The sequence below is a fragment of the Aethalodelphis obliquidens genome, unplaced genomic scaffold, assembly GCF_003676395.1.
Source record: "Aethalodelphis obliquidens isolate GAN/ISIS:26980383/991018 unplaced genomic scaffold, ASM367639v1 scaffold88, whole genome shotgun sequence".
Taxonomy (NCBI): Eukaryota; Metazoa; Chordata; class Mammalia; order Artiodactyla; family Delphinidae; genus Aethalodelphis; species Aethalodelphis obliquidens.
This window is the reverse complement of record NW_020838032.1, coordinates 72,878-98,513: the sequence shown is the minus strand read 5'-3', so window position 1 is coordinate 98,513 and position 25,636 is coordinate 72,878. Positions and strand designations below refer to the sequence as shown.

General features: G+C 40.0%; 1 pseudogene; it reads left to right on the top strand.

Annotated features, from left to right (window-relative positions):
* The first annotated feature begins 19,754 nt into the window (after nucleotides 1-19,754).
* LOC113613520 (uncharacterized) lies at nucleotides 19,755-19,855 on the top strand (annotated as a pseudogene).
* The last annotated feature ends 5,781 nt before the right edge of the window (nucleotides 19,856-25,636 follow it).

Genomic DNA, 25,636 nt, shown 5'->3' with positions numbered 1-25,636 from the left:
GGGGAGGGGGAAGGGTAAGCTGTGACAAAGTGAGAGTGTAGCATGGACATATATACACTACCAAATGTAAAATAGATAGCTAGCGGGAAGGAGCCGCATAGCACAGGGAGATCAGCTCGGTGCTTTGTGACCACCTAGAAGGGTGGGATAGGGAGGGTGGGAGGGAGGGAGATGCAAGACGGAAGAGATATGGGAACATATGTATATGTGTAACTGATTCACTTTGTTATAAAGCAGAAAGTAACACCCCATTGTAAAGCAATTATACTCCAATAAAGATGTTAAGAAAAAAAAAGAATAAACAGGCAAAAACTAACCAATCTGACAGGGACAGCAAACTTAACCAGCACTACATAATGAGATAGCATCATTTGAACAGTGATGAAACAAATAGATTTCAAATCTCATTTCCTTAATTTATTGATGTTTGCCTCATAGTGATGGTAGAAATGATTGTCTAATCTCTTTACAACATTAGTTTCCTTTGGGAAGAAAAAAAGAACATGTAAAGATTATTGGAAACTATTTGTGTTGTATTTTTCTTTTCCACCAAAATGCAAGTCTTGTATTCTTGTTAACAACTGTAGGCTTCTAGAATATCAGAATAACAGCAATATTTTTTGCATAAAAGCAAAAAAATTCTCCCCAAAACTGTTAAATCAGTGTAAAGAATTCTTGGGACTTCCCTGGTGGTACAGCAGTTAAGATTCTGCACTCCTAATGCAGGGGTCCCGACTTCAATCCCTGGTCAGGGATCTAGATCCCGCATGCCTTAAGTCAAGATCCCACACACTGCAGGCAAGATCCCGCATGCCGCAACTAAGACCTCACACAGCCAAATAAATAAATAGACAAAAAAAAAAAAAAAAAAAAAAAAAAAAAAAAAGAAAAAATTCTTATACAAAGTAAAATTCTCTAAATTTTTACTCTTTACCCAGTGCACTAGGTTGAACCATAAAAAACTACCAAATTCCATTTTTTGGACCAGAAACAATGGCAAATTCCTATGGTTCAAAGTAATACATCTATAAAAAGTAAAGCTATTAAAAATAAGGCCATTTACTAGAAACTTCCATTTTTATACATTCAGCTAAGACAGTCTGCTTAAAGTAGAACTTTGTAGAGAAAATAAACAAAACCAAAGCCTAATCTTGCTGTATACTTTTATATGCAAAAGTGCATTCATATAAAAGTGTTTTATATACACACTTTAATACATACTTCTAATATTCAAAGCAGCAAGTGTTGTATGCAAGGGTTCACATAGAAGTACACAGAATGTTAGTTCATGAAAGAAAATATGTTGTTGTCTCAAGCATATTTTTATTAACAGTGTACCAAACTTAGAAAAGAAATTCCCCTCTCAAGATATATTAGTATGTTCCCATAGTAAACAAATAAGTGTTGTCTAAAAGCACACGTGTCTACTGAAATGAAGTCTGTGGTGTGCCTGTAGGTCTGTCCTCTAGTTTTGCTCTGGCCCCTGACACTGCACTGCATGATTTTGGGTCAGTTAACCTCTCTGGGTCAGATTCCTCCCTGAGAGAGACCCCTGGAGGTGATTTCTAGAACTTCTTGAAGTTCAAAAAGCCTGGATTATCTGTGCATTTATTTCCTTTTGTCAACATGATGGTCTGCTGCCAAGTCAACCACAGAGTTGCCTTTAAGACACAATATACTATCGCCCGTTCCTCTGTCTTAGGAGTGTGCACTTAGAACAAAAAAAAAGGAAAGGAAATAAAATGCTTGACTTGTGTCTGTCATAGGCTATTTGATCAGAGCAACTCTACTTGCATGGTTGACAGGCTATGATATGCAGGGCTCATCCTTTGGGCTTATAATTTCTATCATTAAAAGAACTGAGGGGATGGGGACTGTTAAAGAAGGAAGAGAAGAGAGAAAAATAATCAGAAAGCCTGTTGGGTCGCAGGGTGCCTGTCCTAGAGAGCTTATTGGGTAACCCTAAGTCTCACGTAGACTTCAGCCCCACTCATGAGTGTCAATGACAACTGCTCCTATCACATCCACACTTGCGGGCTTTTGTGTCCAGAATGGGCCTTCTGCCCATGGGTCGAGTATGGGTGTCTTCTCCCCTGGGCCTTTTATTCAAAGTTGAAAAAGAAAGTTCTACTTCCCCTCCTACCATTCCTCACACTCTGGGGGCAGAGCTAGGCTCAAAAGGAGACCTTAGAAGTAAACGCCGCTCCTGAATATTTCCCCTGAAATTCTTCACTTTGTCATTGTGCCTCAACTCCTGATTAGGGATTTATTTGTTTAACCAGCACAGTTAATCTGAAGCCAGCACCCACTTCCCCTTTGGTGTGATCAGTGGGCTTCCTCTGAACACCTTACTACAGCTGCGTTGACCTGTGGCACCTAATGGAGCAAGCATTTGTGGGGTCAAGAGATGGATGGGGGCAAGGTTTGCTACACCAAATGGTCAGGGAATGTGAAGTATCTATGTGAAGAGAAAGAAAGAAACAAGGTTTTTGAAACCCTGACAAAGATAAACCTGATTTATTCAAACATTTTGACCATTGTCATCCCTGCAGGGTCTGTAGCCCTAGAAAATAACCAGCAACCATGAGAGGATCTGAAACGCATAAAGAAACAAACAAAAAGATTTAGGACCAGTTAGTTTTAGGGTAGATTCTGATAAGGGATGTTATAGTCTCAATTTCTCACGTTCACATCTACCATTTGCAAAGAAGCCACTAGGAGTCAGCAGAGCGCTGTGCTCTAAGATGGTGTCTGAGCCTGTCAAGCTTTGCTCTCTCTTGTCAGCCTACGACATACTTTATTTTTTAATAAGCGTTTTGCGATATCTTCTCTTGGTACGTTATCCTGCATATGTAATCATTTCAATATAGTTTCTTCCTTTGTTTTATTACTTGCTTTCTTCCATGAGTAAGCATACAATATAGAAAAACAGAAGGATTTTTGACCAAGCTTCCTTGGGCCTATCTGTCCTCCTGTTGGCTCAGATCTCAGCGTGATTCGTTATTGGTGTAGGTGGATGCCATGGCTGGACCTTCAAAACTCTTCTCTCAGAAAAGAATTTTTTTTTTAACATCTTTATTGGGGTATAATTGCTTTACAATGGTGTGTTGGTTTCTGCTTTATAACAAAGTGAATCAGTTATACATATACATATGTTCCCATATTTCTTCCCTCTGGCATCTCCCTCCCTCCCACCCTCCCTATCCCACCCCTCCAGGCGGTCACAAAGCACCAAGCTGATATCTCTGTGCTATGCGGCTGCTTCCCACTAGCTATCTACCTCACGTATGGTAGTGTATATATGTCCATGCCACTCTCTCCCTTTGTCACAGCTCACCCTTCCCCCTCCCCATATCCTCAAGTCCGTTCTCTAGTAGGTCATGCCTTTATTCCTGTCTTACCCCTAGGTTCTTCATGACATTTTTTTCCCCTTAAATTCCATATATATGTGTTAGCATACGGTATTTGTTTTTCTCTTTCTGACTTACTTCACTCTGTATGACAGACTCTAGGTCTATCCACCTCATTACAAATAGCTCAATTTCGTTTCTTTTTATGACTGAGTAATATTCCATTGTATATATGTGCCACATCTTCTTCATCCATTCATCCGATGATGGGCACTTAGGTTGTTTCCATCTCCTGCCAATGCAGCGGACGCGGGTTCGTGCCCCAGTCCGGGAGGATCCCACATGTCGCGGAGCGGCTGGGTCCGTGAGCCATGGCCACTGAGCCTGCACGTCCGGAGCCTATGCTCCGCAACAGGAGAGGCCACAGCAGTGAGAGGCCCGCGTACCACAAATAAGCACAAAAAAGAAACAAAGCAAAAGCAAAAGGGGAAAAATACAAAAAAAAAAATAATCCTTTTTTTTTTAAAAAAAAAGGAGACAGATCCAAAAAAAAAAATACTACTATTTATTTCAAAAAGTGTTCTACCTATGTTCCCTTCTATGAATTTTATAGTTTCATGTCTTACATTTAGGTCTTTAATCTATTTTGAGTTTATTTTTTTATACAGTGTGAGAAAGTGTTCCAATTTCATTCTTTTACATGTTGCTGTCTAATTTTTCCAGCATCACTTTTGAAGGGACTATCTTTTCCCAAGAGCATTATATACTCTTGCTTCCTTTGTCATAGATTAATTGACCATAAGTGTGTTGGTATACTTCTGGAACTCTATTTTGTTGCATTGATCTATGTGTCTGTTTTTGTGCCAGCACCACTCTGTTTTGATTACTGTAGCTTTGTAATATAGTCCGAAGTCAGGGAGCATGATACCTCCAGCTTTGTCTGTTTTCCTAAAGATTACTTTGCAATTCAGGGTCTTTTGTGGTTCCACACACATTTTAGGATTATTTGTTCTCACTCTGAAAAATGTCATGGGTATTTTGATAAGGCTTGCATGATATCTGTAGACTGCTTTGGGTAATACAAACATTTTCACAATATTAATTCTTCTAATTTATGAACATGGAATATCTTTCCATTTCTTTGTATCATTTTCAAAGTCCTTCATCAGTGTTTTATAGTTTTAAGAATATAGGTCTTTTACCTCCTTGGTTAAGTTTATTCTTAGATATTTTATTCTTTCTGATGTGATTGTAAACAGGATTGTTTTCTTAATTTCTCTTTCTGATAGTTCATTATTAGTGTATAGGAAATCAACAGATTTCTGTATGTTAATCTTGTGTCCTGCAACTTTACTGAATTCATTTATTAGTTCTAATAGTTTTTTGGTGGAGACTTTAGGGTTTTCTATATATAGTATCATGTCATCTGCAAATAGTGACAGCTTAACTTCTTCCCATCACATTTGGATGCCTTTAATTTCATTTACCTGTCTGCCAACTGTGAGTAAGACTTCCAATACTATGTTAGATAGAAGTGGTGAGAGTGGGTATTTATATCTTGTTCCTGATTTTAGAGGAAGAGCTTCCAGCTTTTCACCATTAAGTATGATGTTAGCTGTGGGTTTGTCATAAATGGCCTATATTGAGATATATTCCCTCCATACCAAACTTGTTGAGGTTTTTTTTTTTTTTTTTATCATGAATTGATGTTGAATTTCGTCAAATGCTTTTTCTGTGCCTATTGAGATGATCATGAAATTTCTACCCTTCCGTTTGTTAATGTGGTGTATCACATTGATTGATTTGCAGGTATTGAAACATCCTTGCATCCTGTGATAAATCCCACTTTATTGTGCTGTATAATCCTTTTAATATGTTTTGAATTCAATCTACTAATATTTTGTTGAGGATTTTTGCATCTATGTTCATCAGTGATATTGGCCTATAGTTTCTTGTGTGTGATATCTTTGTCTGGTTTTGGTAACAGGGTGATGCTAGCCTCATAGAATGAGTGCAGAAGTGTTCTTTCCTCTGCAATTTTTTGGAATAGTTTGAGAAGGCTAGTTATAATTTCTTCTTTATGTGTTTGGTAGAATTCACCTGTGAAGCCATCTGGTTCTGGACTTTTGTTTGTTGGGAGTTTTTTGCTTACTGAGTCAATTTCATTACTGGTAATTGGTCTCTTCATATTTTCTATTTCTTCCTGGTTCAGTCTTGGGAGATTGTACATTTCTAGGAATATGTTCATTTCTTCTAGGTCCATTTTATTCATATATAGTTGTTCATAGTAATCTCATGATCATTTTTATTTCTAGGGATGTTGGTTATAACTTATTTTTCATTTCTTATTTTTGATTTGGGCATTCTCTCTTTTTTTCTTCATGAGTCTGACTAAAGTTTTGTCAATTTTGTTTATCTTATCAAAGAACCAGCTCTTAGTTTCACTGACCTTTTCTATTGTTTTTTAAAGTCTCTATTTCATTTATTTCTGCTCTGATCTTTATGATTTCTTTCCTTCTACTAATTTTGGGTTTTGTTTTCTCTTCTTTTTCTCATTCCTTTAGGTGTAAGGTTAGGTTGTTTATTTGAGATTTTTCTTGTTTCCTGATGTAGGCTTGTATGACTATAAACTTCCCTCATAGAAGTGCTTTTGATGCATCTCATAGATTTTGGATCATTGTGCCTTCATTTTCATTTGTCTCTAGGTATTTTTAAATTTCTTCTTTGATTTATTTAGTGACCCATTGATTTTCTTAGTAGCATATTGTTTAAATTACACGTGTCTAGGTTTTTTGCTTTTTTTCCCCCTTGTATTTGATTTCTAGTCTTACAGTGTTTTGGATAGAAAAGGTGCTTGATATGCTTTTAATCTTAAATTTACTGAGACTTGTTATGTGACTTAGTATGTGATCTATCTGGGAGAATGTTCCACTGCAGTTGAAAAGAATGTGTATTCTGCTGCTTTGTGAGGGAATGTTCTATCTATTAAGTTCAACTGGTGTAATGTGTCATTTAAGGCCAGTGTTTCCCTTATTGGTTTTCTGTATGGATGATCTGTCCATTGATATAGATGGGGTGTTAAAGTCCCCCATTGCTATTGTGCTACTGTCAGTTTCTCCCTTTATGTCTGTTAATATTTGCTTTATGTATTTAGGTGCTCCTATATCAGGTACATATATATTTACTGTTGTTGTATCTTCTTCTTGGATTGATCCCTTGATCATTATGTAATGTCCTTCTTTGTCTCTTGTTAGAGTCTTTGTTTTAAAGTCTATTTTTCTGATATATGTATTGCTACCCTGATTTTCTTTTAATTTCCATTTGCATGGAATACCTTTTTCTATCTGTTCACTCTCAGTCTGTTTTTAGATCTGAAGTGAGTCTCTTGTAGGCAGCATATATATGGGTCTTGTTTTTTATCCATTCAGCCACTCTATGTCTTTTGATTGGAGCATTTACATTTAAAATTATATTGATAGGTATGTACTTAATGTCATTTTGTTCATTGTTTTGGGGTTGCTTTTGTAGTTCTTTTCTGTTCCTTTCTTTCTCTTTTTTTCTTTCCACTTGTGTTTGATGACTATCTTTAGTGTTATGTTTGGATTACTTTCTTGTGTGTGTGTTTGTACGTGTGTGTACTTGTTATAGATTTTGGTTTGTGGTTACTGTGAGGTTTATATATGGCAATCTATATATATTTGATTATTCTAATTTGCTGATTTCTTATGTTCAAATGTGTTTTAAAAACCCTGCCTTCATACCCTCCCCACATGTTTACTGTTTTTGACATCATATTTTACATCTTTTTATTTTGCATATCCCTTAACTACTTATTGTGGGTATAGATGATTTTACCACTTTTGTCTTTAACTTTCCTACTAGGTTTACACATGGATGATTTACTACCTTTGCTGTATATTTGCCTTTACCAATGTGCTTTTTCCTTTCATAATTTTCATGTTTCTAGATGTAGCCTATTTTTTTTCCACTTACAGAAGTCCCCTTAACATTTCTTGTAAAGCTTTTTTCATGGTGCTGAATTCTTTTAGCTTTTGTTTGTCTGTAGAACTTTTGATCTCTCCATCAAATCTGAATGAGAGCCTTGCCATGTAGAGTATTCTTGGTTGTAGATTTTCCCCTTTCATCACTTTACATATATTGTTCCGCTCCCTTCTGGCCTGCAGAATTTCTGCTGAAAAGTCAGTGGATGGCCTTATGGGAGTTCCCTTGTATGTAACTTGTTGCTTTTCCCTTGATGCTTTTAATATTCTCTCTTTATCTTTAATTTGTGCTATTTTAATTATAGTGTGTCTTGGTGTGTTCCTCTTTGGGTTAATCCTGTATGGGACTCTCTGCACTTCCTGGACTTAGATGTCTGTTTCCTTTCCCAGGTTAGTGAAGTTTTCAGCTATTATGTATTCAAATATGTTCTTTGCCCCTTCTCTGTCCCTTGTCCTTCTGGGACCCCTATAATGAGAATGATAGTATGCTTGATGTTTTCTTAGAGGTCTCTTAAACTGTTTTCATTTCTTTTCATTCTGTTTATCTGTTTAGTTTCAATGATTTCCACTACTCTGTCTTCCCGCTCACTTATCTGTTCCTCTTTATTATCTAATCTACTGTTGATTCCTTTTAATGTATTTTTCATTTCAGTTAATGTATTCTTCACCCCTGTTTTGTTTTCTTTATATTTTCTAACTCTTCATTAAATACTTCTATATTCTCACTCTCTTCTTCCAGTCTTCTCCTGAGTTCTTTGAATATCTTTATGATCATTACCTTGAACATTTTACTGGGTAGTTGCCTATCTACTTCATTTAGTTCTTCTGAGTTTTTACCTTGTTCCTTCATTTGAAACATTTTCTTCTGTGTTTTCATTTTGCCACATTTGCTGTTTTTATTTCTATTTATAGAAATAGGTAGGTTGGTCATGTTTCCCAAACTTGGAGAAATGTCCTTTCATAGGAGATGTCCTATGCATCACACAGCACACTCCCGTCTGGTCACCAAAGTATATATTCTCTGGGGTGCCCCCATGTGGGCTGTGTGGGTCTTTCTGTTGTGGAGGGTTGACTACTGTGGGTGGTCTGGTGGGTGTGGCTGGCTTTTGGTCAAGTTGATTGTCAGGCCTTGCCTTGTTTGTAGGCTGCCAGCTGCTGGTGGGTGCAGCCTGGTCTGGAGACTACTGGCTGTAGGCCTTGAGTGGTCCCAGGCCTACTGCCAGCCCACTCATGGGTTTGGCTGAGTTCCAGGTGGGTGGTTGCAGGACTGGAAGTCTTGGATCTACTGTTGGTCTTCTGATGGGTGGAGCCAGTTCCTGACACAGCTGGTTGTGTGGTCCGTGGTGTTAGTCCCTTGGTGAAAGGGGCTGGATCTGAGGATGGCTGGATGATGGGTCCAAGATGTCTTAGAGATTGTATAGCCTCCTGGTAGATGAGGCTGGGGCCCAGGGGGTCCTTGGACTAGAGCCAGCCCATTGGTGGGTGGAGCTGGGTTCCCCAGTCCCTGGCTGCAGGTCTCTGGATGTCCTGAAGTTGGTATTAGCCCTCTGCTTGGTTGGGCTGGATCCTGGGGCAGCTGGCTGAGGGGCCCGAGGTGTCCTAAAGCTGCTGTTGGCTTGCTGGTGAGCAGGGCTGTGGCCCAGGTGGTCTTGGTGTGGATGCTGGTCTGCTGGTGAATAGCCCAGGTTCTGATATAGCTGCAGGGCTGTGATGGTCCTGGGGCTGGTGTCCACCAGTGATTAGTGGGGTCAAGGCCTCTGGAGTCCCAGGACTGGCGCCTGTCCACTGGTGTGTGGGGCTGAGGCCCAGGGGGTCCTGGGGATAGTGCTGTTCCGCTGGTTGGCGGATGTGGGTCCCAGGGTCTCTGCCTGGAGAGCCCTTGGGGTTTAGTGCCAGTGCACTGGATCCTGGGCCCTCTGGTGGACAGAACTGGGTCCTGGGGTGGTTGTGGGCTCAGGGGGTCTTATGGCAGCTTACCTGCTCATGAGTGGGCTGTGTCTCCACCCATCTAGTTACTTGCCCCAAGGAGTCTCAGACTAGTACTGACAGCTTGGTGGGTGGGGCTTGGTCCTGGAACTAATAATCTAGAAGGAGGATTCCAAAATGGTGCTTGCCAGCACTAGTATGCACGTGGTAGAGCAAGCTCCCCCAGACGGCTGCCAGCAGTGTCTATGTCTCCAGGGTGAGCTCCAGTGGCCTCCTGAAGGCTCTCCAAGATCAGCAGGTGGGTCTGACTCAGGCTTCATTTAAATTACTGCTTCTGCCCTAGGTCCTAGAGCATGCAAAATTTTGTATACATCTTTTAGGATTGGGGTCTTTACTTCCCACAGCCCTCTGGTTCTCCTGAAAGTAAGCCGCACTGGCTTTTAAGGCCAAACATTCTAGGGGCTTATTATTCCTGTGCAGGACTCCTGGGCCAGGAAGCCCAGTGTGGGTATCAGACTCCTTGTTCCTTGGGGAAAACCTCTGAAATTGTAATTATCCTTCCATTTGTGGGTTGCTTACCCAGGGGTATGGGTCTTGACTCCTACCCGTCTTGTCGTGGTTCCTTCTTTACATCTTTTCTGCTATTCATACGGTTTTTCTCATCAATAGTTTCTCTGTAAATAGTTGTAATTTTGATTTATCCATGGGAGGAGGTGAGTTCTGTGTCTTCCTACTTCATTATCTTGTCCACTCCCCTTTAACTACTCTATAAGTTAGTAATTAGTAAAAAAACAAAATAAAACAAAACTACAGATTAGAAGAAATAAATTTGGGTCTTAACATACTTGCATTAGTCTTTATCAAAGTTCTGAGTCAGTTCATTTGATAAAATGATCACTGGTGCCTACTCTTGTACTTAGGTGGGGGAGCCATAAAAAAACCACATGAAGGAACTTGACAAACCTGTCTAAAGCAGGACCTCAGAAGAAACAACTGAAACCTTCCTTCCTTGGCATTAATTTTTCTAATATGAGTAAGACACAGCCTCACAGCAGAATGGCAAAACTCTGAAAGCTTTATATCAAAGAACAAAAAGGGAGCATGAAAAAATACAAACTAGAGCTTGGAAAAATGCCACAAACAATGAATAGATGAAATTGGGGTAAACAATGTGAATTTCATTGGAAAGCACTTGAAAAACAGCTCGGTGAGAGAGAGCCAAAAATTCATTTCCTGTGATATCTTGTAGAGACTACATTTAAAGGAGAGAGTAATTAGCTTAAGAAATCACCTATCAGGGAAGGATGACAGAACACCTTACTTTTCTCGGGTGACCTCCAGAAAAGACCAAGTTCTCTCCAGTGTCTATCCTCTGATTCTCCCAGTGGAGCCAGCGGTTCTTGTCATCCTTTTATGTGCAGGAAGTGATGTACTCCTAATCGCATGGTAGGCAGGGGAGAGGTTTGAACCTAGACTGGCAGTCATCAAAGCCATGGCAGGGCACTTCAAAATAAATGTCTAGAGGAGCAGTAATTTAAAAAAAGATTTCATGCTAACTAGAGACCTGAAAAAGCCTTCTAAATCCTGCCTACCAACTATTTAGATCACTGGCTTTCTCACTTAAGAGAACTTCAGAAAATTAAGGAGGTAAAAGCCACACTCAAATACTGTTGCAGCTTTACTTTTGGAAAAATCAATCTTGATGTAAACTTTCATGTTCCATGGGATGATCCAATCAATGATTTAATAACAATAGTAATAAAAACAGAGCAATCAGCTCTACTTGAATGTTCACAAGCCAAGGAGTAATGGCATTCTGGCTTTGATGCCTTCTGTTATTGTTTACATAGCAAGCGAGACTAATATTAACAGCCTTTGGAAAGATACCCTTTCATACTTGATGCTGAGGTCATCTTGTTCAAATAGAAAACCTTGAGAAAAGTGAGTCTGTCTCCCCTCGAGGCTGTCATTTATTATTTAAACATTGAGAGTCCCTTTGTTGTCCTTGCTGGATCTGTAAGTCATAGCTACCCTGGCACACATCCAGCCCAGCCAGCTGCTCTTTGATCAGCCCTTTGGATGGATCTACAGTTGCGTCACTTAGAGGTGGGATCACCAGACCTCTCTGTGCCCTAATGCCATTCCCCTCTGGTGCATGTGAATGTCACATGATAAATGGGACTTTCTCTCTAGATGGAGACCGGAGACATCCCTCACCTGCTCACCAATGCCTGCATATCTGGTATCAAAAGCAGCCTTGCAGAACACCTCCTACTGTAAAAATCAATATGATGTCCAAAATGTGTATATCCTACAGTGTCCTTGTGTGTGTTTTGTGTTTTTCCATTTGAAAAGCAAATATGATCCCAACATCTGCATTAGGAAGTATTAGTAAATTGAGACTTGCTTGCTGAAGTTTTACTTAGTCATGGCTCTAAGAATGCCCAAGGCAGGACCTTGCACACGGCGGTGGGAAACGGATGTGCTGACGTAATGAAATGATGATGCTGAATGACTTTCATTATTATTATTAGTCTTCTGGTGGGTAATATTTAGGGTACTTGCCAAATTATAGAACTATTCCTTTATCAGCTTTGTCCCACTTTTATACCTTGTCACCTGAAGCAGAATTCCTTTTTTTTTTTTTAAGATGTCAAAATTTATTTGACAAGTCTTCTATTGATAGACGTTTTGTAGCAGAAGTCTTAAAATGTGATAAAGGTACACACACTGGAGGATGAGGAAGAAAATTTCTCTGTTTGTTCAACCAAATGGCTAAATGCACTGTGACCAAGGTTGGGAATCTAAAAATAGCCATTTTTATAATAGTTGCTTCAATTTACATCAAAGTAACATCTGAAGTTACATTAAGCCCTTGGCGGTGGCATCCCAGCCGTCTAACCCCCCCACCCTACACCAAGCGGTCAGATGCCAATGGTGACCGGGGACTGGCAAGAAGTTTGATAGCTGTGGGACTGGGTATTGCAGCTCTTGGATTTTCAGGTCATTGTGCATTTCAGATCTGGAAACCTCTAGGACAAGAAATCACAGAAACTGCAAAGAAGATTTCAACTCCTAGCTTTTCATCCTACTATAAAGGAGGATTTGAACAGAAAATGAATAGGTGAGAAGTGAGTTTTATTTTGGGTGTCAGCCCATCTGCCAGCAAGGCCAAGATTAGAGCAGCTCACAGGAGAATCATGATTTTGAATCACCCAGATAAAGGTGGATCTCCTTACTTAGCAACTAAAATTAATGAAGCAAAAGACTTGCTAGAAGCAACCACCAAACGTTGACTGATGCTCAAGGACAACTCTGAAGCAGAAAAAGGGGGAACCTTATAAAAAATGTCCTGCAAGTTAATCTAAACCATGGCCTTCATAATTGTCATACATGTACTGACCACAATCATTTCTTCCACTACTAAACTATATAATAGTAAAAGATGAACAATCAGAAAAAGTTACATTAAGCATGAACACACCCATGGCAGGGATTAAAAGAAAACATTAAAAAAAAAGGCAATCAGTTGCCAACATGATACAGTGAAAAGACTTCATGCTCCTAGTCTTGGATCAGGTCCTGGGTGCAAATGTTCTAGGCTGGGAAATCTTGGGCAAGTCACTGAATGTCTCTAAGCCTGTGTCCTCATCTGTTAACCTCACAGGCCTGCTGTGAGGAGTAAATGTGACAATGAATTTGGAGACCTCTTTGTCAGTGCTATTCCAGTGTTCTTATTTTAAAGTTTATTGCTTTTAGAGCTATACGAATTGGGTGTTGAGACATTTAAAAATTCTTCAGCACATATGGTGAGGTTCAGAGAGCCCTGATTTACATGATGCTAATTTGCAAGTGTCAGCCACACCCAGCTATGGGGTTGCTTGGGGAGACTGTGGCAACAAGAACTGCCTTCCCCACAAGCTGTGGCTGCTGCTGCTGCTTGGGCTTCCTCTCTTCCTCCTTCCATTTCTCTTCAGAGCTCCACCACCATCCCCTGCCAGTAGCTGAGACTGTAACTTCGGGCACAAGGTAGATTAAATACACTTTTGTAGTTGGCTTTTATAGTTAAGCACCAAACATAATTAAGCTTACATGTGAAAAAGTCTTGCAATTTACAAAGGACTGACAAACAAATACATTTTTGAAGATCAGTATGTTTGGAAATTGAGGACTGCTCTGGGCAATATTTTTTTTAATGTGTAGACCTGGTATAATTTTTCTCTAAATTAGATAAGGGACATTTGCAGCTAAAGGCAATACTCTGGCTAATGTTTAATACTGATGAGCAGGTAGTAAAGTCATGAACCATGATTCTCTTTATATGTCTACTGCCAATGCTTAACCAAATCAGGAATGGAGCTTCCTTGATCTGATAAAAGTTATCTACAAAACAACCTACAGATGTATATGGTGAAATACGGAACATATTCCCCTAAGTTGAGAACAAGACAAGGATGTCCACGCACACTACATCTATTCAACATTGTACTGGAGGTCCCAGACAGTAGAGAAAAATCAAGAGAAGTATAAAGAAAAGTTATAAAGATGAGAAAGGAAGAACTAGAGGTGTCTTTGTAGATGGTGGTTGTGTACATAGAAAATTCAGTGTAATTCACATGATGAAACTTTCTAAGGAGCTGAAAAATATTATACATTATACACAACAAAAATGTTATATATTTTGATCTAGGTGGTGGTTACACAGGTATATACTCATGTAAAACTACTCAGCTGTACACTTAAGATTTATGAATTTTACTTTACATAAATTATATCTCAAAATAAGCTATAAAGCTTGAAAATAATTTACATTTATCTATAACCACTGATGGTTTTAAAACACTTCTGCAAATTATGACACCCATCCCTTCAAAATGTAGAGCTTGGGCTTCCCTGGTGGCGCAGTGGTTGAGAGTCCGCCTGCCGATGCAGGGGACACGGGTTCGTGCCCCGGTCCGGGAGGATCCCACATGCCGCGGAGCGGCTAGGCCCGTTAGCCATGGCCGCTAAGCCTGCGTGTCCGGAGCCTGTGCTCCGCAACGGGAGAGGCTACAGCAGTGAGAGGTCCGCGTACCGCAAAAAAAAAAAAAAAAAAAAAAAAAAAGTAGAGCTTAATTCCCTTCCCCTTGAATGCTGGCTGGACTTAGTGACTCACTTCTAATGAATAGAAGTGATGTTATTTGACTACTGAGACTGGGTCATAAACGGGATATAACCTCCACCTCTCACATCACATTTGCTCTGTGGGAAAACTGCCACCACGTCATGGAGATATTCAACCAGCCTTGTGGAGAAGCACACATGGTAGAGACCTGAGGCTTGGTATCAACAACAAGTACTGGCTGCCAGCCGTGTGGATAGGCTAGTATGCATGTAGATCTTCCAGCTCACCAAGCTATCAGATCCTGGCAGCCCTTACCTACTATGACCTTGTGAGAGACATGGATCCAGGACCACCCTAAGTTCTTGCCTCACAAAAACTGTAAAAGATAGTAAATGTTTATTGCTGTTTTAAGTCAGTAAATTTTGGAGTAATTTGCTACACAGCAGTAGATAATATCTGTGCTCAGGGTCAGTGGTTATGTTTCAGTAGAATACTTCATGATTATAAGTGATTGAAATGTCTGAGGTTCTTTATATCGTATATTCTAATCTGAAAAACCAGTTTTGAGTGCTGTGTATAAGGCATTACTTAAAATAAATATGTAGGCCTGAAAACAAAAATGCAAGTAAAATTAATTAGCTAGAAAGTTGTCCCTTTCTACCTTGGGACCCAAAATGAATATAGTCTCTGCATATTCAGAATAGGTTTTCTATAACTATGGTGGGTAATGTTGGAACAAATTACTGAGTAAGAATGAGAGAATCATAATAAAGTTACTCTCTGGGGAATTTTTCCATAGTAGGAATCCAAGGCACAAAGACTGAGGATGTCTCTTGTCAAAGTGGCAGTGAGCAAAGTGACAGAAGAATAAGGAAACTGCCCCTACTCTAGGAACAGCTCTTAGCATCTAACCAGTTCCATGTTGGTCTCATTCCACTAATTTTGTTTTTCTAAACTAGATTTCAAGTCCCTATAAATCATCTTGTTTATGCTTTTTTTTTTTTTTTTTTGCGGTACGCGGGCCTCTCACTGTTGTGGCCTCTCCCGTTGCAGAGCACAGGCTCCGGACGCGCAGGCTCAGCGGCCATGGCTCACGGGCCCAGCCGCTCCGCGGCATGTGGGATCTTCCCAGATCAGGGCACGAACCCGTGTCCCCTGCATCGGCAGGTGGACTCTCAACCACTGCGCCACCAGGGAAGCCCTATGCTTTTTTTAATATCGTATTTTAAAATTGAAGTATAGTTGATGTACAATATTATATAAGATACAGATGTACAATATAGTGACTCCTGTTTATGCTTTTGAAGCACCAAGAAGTCAGGTTGGTACTCACCCAACGATGAATGTCTGGTTAGGTTGGTGTCCCCATCACCACGGCTGCCTCCCCAGCTGGCTGCCTGTGCTCACCAGGCACGTTCAACTTTTGTAACGACTGTTGTTGTTGCTACCAGACACAAATTCTCCTACACGCACTGAATGACCATACATAGACACTTACAGCAATCCGTTTTGCTTAATACTCAGTGCGCTAAGAGAAATTTAATTCCCAACACAATGCCATGCTTTGCAGCCCAAAGGTTTCTTTTTCAGATCAGCCCTTTCAGTATTAGCAGAGACAAAGCTGCTAATGTGCTTTCAAATCAGTATGCTGTTCTTCTCCAATTCTGCTTTGTAGCCTTTCCATTCAGTCCATGGTTTCCATAGTAAGTTTGTTAAATGAGCTCTTCAAGATACATTGTCATGAATAATTTTAAGAGTAAAATGGTTTGTTTAAACTATAAGTGCTGGTAAGTAAGCACCTGGTTATGGAAATGCAAGATTTTCCCCTCAAAAAAATCAGTATTTCTCCAAAACCACTAGTGGTTTTCTCAGGGCATCAATTTTCTCTGAAAAAGTAAGAAAAGTTAAAGGGCAGGAATAGCTACATGAATAACCAGGGTCTTCCTATACCTCTGAGTTGTTATGTCTGACCACAGATATGTTCTTGATGCCTTTTATACACAGTTTCCTTGTGTGAAGCCCTTATGTTAAAAAAAATAACACACACCTGAGGGGAAAAATGAGCATGTATGGATGGTAAAATGCAGACACCAGTGGAAATTATTCTTAAGCTGACAGTTAAAATTCAACAACAGAACCATTAATTTCAAGTAATACGAAAGTAGGATGTTTTTATGTTAGGAGAGAAGATTTTGTAAGTAAGGATCAGAGTGAAAATCAATACTAAATGATAACAATAATAACGATGATGATGATGATGACAATGATGAAGATGATGTTGATTTTAAAAAATCATGAAAACAACATAAAACCTTTTCCCTCTGTCCCCGAACTGTTTGAAGTCTTTTAATTGGAAGGTGAGACCACTGAAGTAAGAGATGAAGGAAGCCTGGGAAGATTTCTTTTTTAAACAAAGGAGCTTTGTTTAAAAAAGAAATCCTGGGCTTCCCTGGTGGCGCAGTGGTTGAGAGTCCGCCTGCCGATGCGGGGGACACGGGTTCGTGCCCCGGTCCGGGAGGATCCCACATGCCGCGGAGCAGCTGGGCCCGTGAGCCATGGCCACTGAGCCTGTGCATCCGGAGCCTGTGCTCCGCATCGGGAGAGGCCACAACAGTGAGAGGCCCGCGTACCGCAAAAAAAAAAAAAAAAAAAAAAAAAGAATACAAAAAAGAAATCCTAAGATGGAGGTAGGTAATAAAAGTTTGGGGGATGTGTGCATGCACTGCTGAGTGAATAAAGCTAAGTTACCTACATTCTGCTCCTGTTGAATTTTTGATGGTTAACATGAAAAGAAATGAGCTGTGGCCAAGGGGAGAGGAGGTAAGGGTCATACGGAGCTCAGGGAAACATGTGGCAGAGGTGATGAAAGGCAAATTCATAGATATGAAAAAGGAAAACCTAACGGGGAGATGGGACATGCAGACAGAGGGATATTTTTGGTTACTGGAATCTTTGGCTCAGCAGGGCCAAGTATGGTGGCAAGGGGACAGGTGTCAGAAGGTTTTGGTCCATGACCTCATGACAGGCACCTCTCTCCCGTTCATCACCTCCCCAGCCAAGAGCCCACAGGGTTATCCAAGCACGCTCTCATCCTGCAGTGGGAGCATTACGCATTTGTTCTCACTTTGATCCAAGAGATTAGTGTGTTTTTCACCATGTTCTCTGTGAAGAGGGTGGGAACAAGCAGGAGTTATAGGAAACTTAATGGACTCAGCCTACCAGAAGCTATGCTTAGAGACAGAGGGCATTCTAGTTTTTCCCAAGGATTAAGTGAAACTTTGCAGAATGCCAGGACAGGAACCAGCTTCAAGACTGTGTCTGCATGAAGACACACTCTACAGTGGAGACAGAGCCTGGGGATAGCTCATGGACCCAGGGCTTTTAAGGTTTTGTGTGTTACCCAGCAGTCTTGATCATCGTGTGATACCTCCAGACTTTTGATCAGCCAGGGGACCAGAACACACTTCATGGATAACCACAGCGTATGCGATCAAGTGGTAAGGTCAATGTTCAAGCACATTAAAGGGCCTTATAATCACAGGCCACATTTCTTTCTACTTTCCATGGCTTCACCCATGGTGCAAAGTGACCAGAAGAACTTTATTGATACCATTTCTAGGGTGCTGTGGGAATAGAAGTTGCCTTTAAAAAATGCAGTAGTTAATGACATATTGCGCAAAGTGGAGTAACAAAAGCAAGGGTTTAGGCACCAAAACCATGTGCTAAATCTGGCCTGGCTCCTGGCTAAGGGATGTTGGACCAGCTGCTTGACTTCTAAGTGTTTTCCCCTCATCTGTAAAATGAGAACGCTGTTGTTGATGTTGCTTCCTAAGAGCTCTTGGTGTTATGAATAACCCATAAAGTGTGAAGGGTCACGTGAATGTCAGCTGTCCTTGCTATAACTCAGTGTTGGCATCCTTGGTCTCATGAAATCTCAGACCTACCCAGTCTGGCCCATAGCAGGCCTTCTTGGAGTTGGGTGTGACAAGTTCTCCATGAATTTGGTGGCTGCAGACATACCTCAGGTTCCAGGGAAAGCCATCTTCAGAACCCACTATCAGCCCCAATGAGAGGTGGGGACTTCTTTACAGATGTGGTGGGGCAGCATCTTGCTGGGTATCTTGCAGGCTTAGGCAAAATAGGCTCTACTTTACGTTAGTTTTTGGAAATTACAAACTGCTTCAGAGGTCTGAGTGTCAATAGTTGTGAAACCGTGATGCATAGAATCGAAGGAAAACCTACTATTTAAAGACTATCACATGATATCGCTTGTATGTGGAATCTAAAAAAAATGGTACAAATGAACTTATTTACAAAACAGAAATAGAGTCACTGATGTAAAGAAACAAACTTATGTTTACCAGGGGAGAAGGGGGGGGAAAAACTGGGAGATTGGAGTTGACATATACACACTACTCTATATAAAATAGGAAACTAATAAGGACCTACAGTACAGTGCAGGGAACTCTACTCGGTACTCTGTAATGACCTACATTGGGAAAAAAATCTAAAAAGGAGTGGATATATGTATATGTATAACTGATTCACTTTGCTGTACAGCAGAAACTAACACAACATTGTCAATCAACTATACTCCAATAAAAATTTAAAAAACAAATATCACAGAAAAATGAAAAAACATTTTTAATAGAAAAATAAATATATATATTCAATGAATATAAGAAATAAAGACCATCAGGTGTTTCCTCTTTTATGAGAGATAAAGTCTGCATTAATAATTCTTCTATTTGAGAAAAGGATAAAAAAAAATCCCTCATTATTGATTTTAGTTTTTCAAAGGTGAAGTCAAGATCCTGCTCTGGAATGGAGTTCAAGGCAATGCAGAACTTCATAATTTTCTATAATAAAGTCAAAGATGTTTTCCACTGAAGGTAGAATTGCATTTCTGTGTTTATTCATTTAACTAGGATGCACTGAGCTCCCACTGTGTACCTAACATTCCTCTATGCCCTGAGTGCTGCCCTCAAGGAGCTCATAGTCTAGTGAGACAGAACAGACACCAATGAAACAAGCATATAACTCAGGGGTCCCCAATCCCCAGTCCTCGGCCTGTTAGGAACCTGGCCGCACAGCAGGAGGTGAGCGGCAGGCGAGCGAGTGAAGCTTTATCTGCCGCTCCCTATTGCTCCCCATCACTCACATTACCACATGAACCATCTCTCACCCCAGCCCGCGGAAAAATTGTCTTCCACGAAACCGGTCCCTAGTGCCAAAAAGGTTGGGGACGGCTGATATAACTCATACTGGGTGCTGTGCATTCAAGGGGAATGTATGATTGTGATGGACCTGGTCTTGAAAGGCTTCCCTGAATAAATGGAAGATGAGTCAGACTTTATAGTCAGAAGGGAGAAGGTGCTCACTTCAGCAGCACATAGACTAAAATTGGAAAAATACAATTAGCATGGCCCCTGTGCAAGGATGACACACAAATTTGTGAAGTGTTCCATATTTTTGCACAACAATGTGAAAGTGCTTAATGCTACTGAAGTGTATATTTAAATTAGTTAAAATGGTAAATTTTATGTTATGTATATTTTACCACAATAATAAAAGGGGAATGGTGTTGGGATGGTTCCAATGCAGACAGAGGGAACAGCAGGTACGAATGTCTTGTGGGGAGAGGGAGCATGGATGAGAGGAAAGCCAGCAGGGCTGGTTTGTCAAGATTTGGAGGATGTTTTATGGCCTGAGATGAGGAGTCACAGGCAGAGGCCAGACCACCACAAACCTGGATACTGATCTCTGTCCTGAGATCAGTGGGAAATTGTTGAAGAGCTTTCATAAGGGCAGCAATAGAATTGTGTTTTGAAAAGTTACCATGGACTAGGGTAGACAGTGGGTAGAGGGGCAGTGGATGTGGCTGACCAGTTGGGAAGGTGTCAGAGTCCTTCAGAAGAGAGATGGGTGTTGCTGGGACTAGGATGTTGAGGTTGAGATGGAGCGAAGTGGATAGATTTGAGAAAAGTCAGAGGGCCAATGGCTGAACTTGTTGAAAGTTTGCTTTGGGAGTGAGGGGAGGAACCAGTCAAGAAAGATCTCCATGTTTCCAGATGGATGGTGGTTCCAGTGACTGGGACAGGAAGCACAGAGAGAAGGAGTTTGGAGAGGTGGGTCATGATTCTTGTTTTTGACATGCTGAGTTTGTGAGCCTCAGGAAGTTTGCAGCTGCCAGTGCAGGGGAACCTACGCATGGGGCATTGGTGCTGGGTTAACTGAGGCCCACACTAATTTCTGGTAGAGTTTCCAGTGATGCTACCTGGCTCACAGCACAACTTATTCTCTGAGGCATGTTTGTCATGGGACATGTGAGGACTCAGGACCACTCCCAAGAGAGAAAACAGAAGGAACACCCAGTCTGCTCCATTGGACAGCTGACAAAAACAATTTTTTCTTCTTCTGAAAAGCTGCTCTATGTCAGAATCTTGACTAAACCATACATGTTGTGGATGGTAGATAAAATGCGGTTGGTTGTATGCAGCTGGGATGGCATCTATGTGTCCACCTCCAGTCTTTTAGACCCAAGGATGAGCAGTCCTCAGAGTGCTTCTGAAATATCAAGCATAAAAGGCAGGTAATGTGTGCTAATTGAAGCTAAATGTCATGTTCAATCACAGGGCTTGATAGTCTCTGGAACAGCTGCCTTTTCATTTGATAATTTTGGAAAATCAAAAACATCCACCCAAGGCAGAGGTAGCATTGTATTTTTCAGCTTCTCTCCTCCCTGCCTTGAGCTTCTCTGAAATGACTACCACTGTTCCGGTCCCATCTGAGGTAACCTCAATCTTTATTCACACCCCACCAATGAAAGATGTGTAAAGGCTTCAAGTGAACAATCAAATGTCAAGAAAACAACATTTTAAAAGACTCTAGCTTTAGGACATACCATCTAGGCAACTAAGCATGTAATAAACGCCTGCAATTTGTTACACATGCCTCAAGAAGTAAACTCTGGCTAGATTGAATGGCAACTTTTTCTTTTTTTTTTTTTGAGATGTCAATTCTTCCCAACTTTATGTATTGAATCTACACAATCCAAATCAAAATCCTAGCAAGCTATTTTGTAGATATTGAAAAAATTATTCTAAAGTTTATATGAAAACACACCATAATGGAAAAGAATATGAAAAGAATATGTATATGTATGTATGACTGAATCACCTTGTTGTACACCAGAAACTAGCACAAAACTGCAAATCAGCCATACTTCAGTAAAAAAAAATAAAGAAAAAGAACTTTGAATAAAGTTTATATGAAAACACAAAAGACCCAGAATAACCAAAGCAATGCTGAAGAAGAACAAAGTTGGAGGACAGATACTACCTGACATCAAGACATGCTATAAAGCTACATAATCAAGACAGCCTGGTGTTGGTGAAAGAAAAGATAAACATATCAGTAGAATAGAATAGAGAGCCCAGAAGCAGACTCACACAAATATGATCAACTGACTTTTGACAGAAGACCAAAGGCAACACATTGGAGAAAGTATAATCTTTCATCAAATGGTGCTAGAACAATTGCACAGTCAAATGTTTTAAAAAAAGAAACTAGAAATAGACTTTACACCTTTCACAAAAATTAACTCAAAATGTATTCTTTTTTTTTTAACATCTTTATTGGGATATAATTGCTTTAAAATAGTCTGTTAGCTTCTGCCTTATAACAAAGTAAATCAGCTATACATATACATATGTTCCCATATCTCTTCTCTCTTGCGTCTCCCTCCCTCCCACCCTCCCTATCCCACCCCTCCAGGCGGTCACAAAGCACCAAGCTGATCTCCCTGTGCAATGCGGCTGCTTCCCACTAGCTATCTACCTTACGTGTGGTAGTGTATATATGTCCATGCCACTCTCTCGTTTTGTAACAGCTCACCCCTCCCCCTCCCCATATCCTCCAGTCCATTCTCTAGTAGGTCATGCCTTTATTCCTGTCTTATCCCTAGGTTCTTCATGACATTTTTTTTTCTTAAATTCCATACATATGTGTTAGCATACAGTATTTGTCTTTCTCTTTCCGACTTACTTCACTCTGTATGACAGACTCTAGGTCTATCCACCTCATTACAAATAGCTCAATTTCGTTTCTTTTTATGGCTGAGTAATATTCCATTGTATATATGTGCCACATCTTCTTTATCCATTCATCCGATGATGGGCACTTAGGTTGTTTCCATCTCCAGGCTATTGTAAATAGAGCTGCAATGAACATTTTGGTACATGACTCTTTTTGAATTTTGGTTTTTTCAGGGTATATGCCCAGTAGTGGGATTGCTGGGTCATATGGTAGTTCTATCTGTAGTTTTTTAAGGAAACTCCATACTGTTCTCTATAGTGGCTGTACTAACTCACATTTCCACCAGCAGTGCAAGAGTGTTCCCTTTTCTCCACACCCTCTCTAGCATTTATTGTTTCTAGATTTTTTGATGATAGTCATTCTGACTGGTGTGAGATGATATCTCATTGTAGTTTTGATTTGCATTTCTCTAATGATTAATGATGTTGAGCATTCTTTCATGTGTTTGTTGGCAGTCTGTATATCTTCTTTGGAGAAATGTCTATTTAGGTCTTGTGCCCATTTTTGGATTGGGTTGTTTGTTTTTTTGTTATTGAGATGCTTGTAAATTTTGGAAATTAATCCTTTGTCAGTTGCTTCATTTGCAAATATTTTCTCCCATTCTGAGGGTTGTCTTTTGGTCTTGTTTATGGTTTCCTTTTTTTTTTTTTTTTTGTGGTATGCGGGCCTCTCACTGCTGCGGCCTCTCCCGTTGCAGAGCACAGTCTCCGGACGCGCAGGCTCAGCGGCCATGGCTCACAGGCCCAGCCACTCCGCGGCATGTGGGATCCTCCCGGACAGGGACACGAACCCGTGTCCCCTGCATCAGCAGGCGGACTCTCAACCACTGCACCACCAGGGAAGCCCTATGGTTTCCTTTGCGTGCAAAAGCTTTGAAGTTTCATTTGGTCCCATTTGTTTATTTTTGTTTTTATTTCCATTTCTCTAGGAGGTGAGTCAAAAAGAATCTTGCTGTGATTTATGTCATAGAGTGTTCTGCCTATGTTTTCCTCTAAGAGTGTGATAGTTTCTACCCTTACATTTAGGTCTTTAATCCATTTTGAGCTTATTTTTGTGTATGGTGTTAGGGATTGATCTAATCTCATACTTTTACATGTACCTGTCCAGTTTTCCCAGCGCCACTTATTGAAGAGGCTGTCCTTTCTCCACTGTACATTCCTGCCTACTTTATCAAAGATAAGGTGACCATATGTGCGTGTGTTTATCTCTCGGCTTTGTATCCTGTTCCATTGATCTATCTTTCTGTTTTTGTGCCAGTACCATACTGTCTGGATTACTGTAGCTTTGTAGTATAGTCTGAAGTCAGGGAGCCTGATTCCTCCAGCTCCATTTTTCGTTCTCAAGATTGCTTTGGCTATTCAGGGTCTTTTGTGTTTCCATACAAATTGTGTAATTTTTTGTTCTAGTTCTGTGAAAAATGCCATTGGTAGTTTCATAGGGATTGCATGGAATCTGTAGATTGCTTTGGGTAGTAGAGTCATTTTCAAAATGTTGATTCTTTCAATCCAAGAACATGGTATATCTCTCCATCTATTTGTATCATCTTTAATTTCTTTCATCAGTGTCTTATAATTTTCTGCATACAGGTCTTTTGTCTCCTTAGGTAGGTTTATTCCTAAATATTTTATTCTTTTTGTTGCAATGGTAAATGGGAGTGTTTTCTTGATTTCACTTTCAGATTTTTCATCATTAGTATATAGGAATGCCAGAGATTTCTGTGCATTCATTTTGTATCCTGCTACTTTACCAAATTCATTGTTAGCTCTAGTAGTTTTCTGGTAGCATCTTTAGGATTCTATATATATAGTATCATGTCATCTGCAAACAGTGAGAGCTTTACTTCTTCTTTTCTGATTTGGATTCCTTTTATTTCCTTTTCTTCTCTGATTGCTGTGGCTAAAACTTCCAAAACTATGTTGAATAAGAGTGGTGAGAGTGGGCAACCTTGTCTTGTTCCTGATCTTAGTGGAAATGCTTTCAGTTTTTCACCATTGAGGATGATGTTTGCTGTGGGCTTGTCATATGGCCTTTATTATGTTGAGGAAAGTTCCCTCTATGCCTACTTTCTGCAGGGTTTTTATCATAAACGGGTGTTGAATTTTGTCGAAAGCTTTCTCTGCATCTATTGAGATGATCATATGGTTTTTCTCCTTCAATTTGTTAATATGGTTTATCACATTGATAGATTTGCGTATATTGAAGAATCCTTGCTTTCCTGGAATAAACCACACTTGATCATGGTGTATGATGCTTTTAATGTGCTGTTGAATTCTGTTTGCTAGTACTTTGTTGAGGATTTTTGCATCTATGTTCATAAGTGATATTGGCCTGTAGTTTTCTTTCTTTGTAACATCCTTGTCTGGTTTTGGTATCAAGGTGACAGTGGCCTCGTCTTCTACATCTTCTACCTTCTGAATTTCGGAGTGTTCCTCCCTCTGCTATATTTTGGAAGAGTTTCAGAAGGATAGGTGTTAGCTCTTCTCTAAATGTTTGATAAAATTCCCCTGTGAAGCCATCTGGTCCTGGGCTTTTTTTGTTGGAAGATTTTTAAAAACAGTTTCAATTTCAGTGCTTGTGATTGGTCTGTTCATATTTTCTAGTTCTTCCTGTTTCAGTCTTGCCAGGTTGTGCATTTCTAAGAATTTGTCCATTTCTTCCAGGTTGTCCATTTTATTGGCATAGAGTTGCTTGTAGTAATATCTCATGATCTTTTGTATTTCTGCAGTGTCAGTTGTTACTTCTCCTTTTTCATTTGTAATTCTATTAATTTGAGTCTTATCCCTTTTTTTCTTGGTGAGTCTGGCTAATGGTTTATCTATTTTGTTTATCTTTTCAAAGAACCAGCTTTTAGTTTTATTGATCTTTGCTATTGTTTCCTTCATTTCTTTTTCATTTATTTCTGATCTGATTTTCATGATACCTTTCCTTCTGCTAACTTTGGAGTTTTTTTGTTCTTCTTTCTCTAATGGCTTTAGGGGCAAGGTTAGGTTGTTTATTCGAGATGTTTCCTGTTTCTAAAGGTGGGCTTGTATTGCTATAAACTTCCCTCTTAGAACTGCTTTTGCTGTGTCCCAGAGGTTTTGGGTCATCGTGTCTCCATTGTCATTTTTGCTAGGTATTTTTAAATTTCCTCTTTGATTTCTTCAGAGATCACTTTG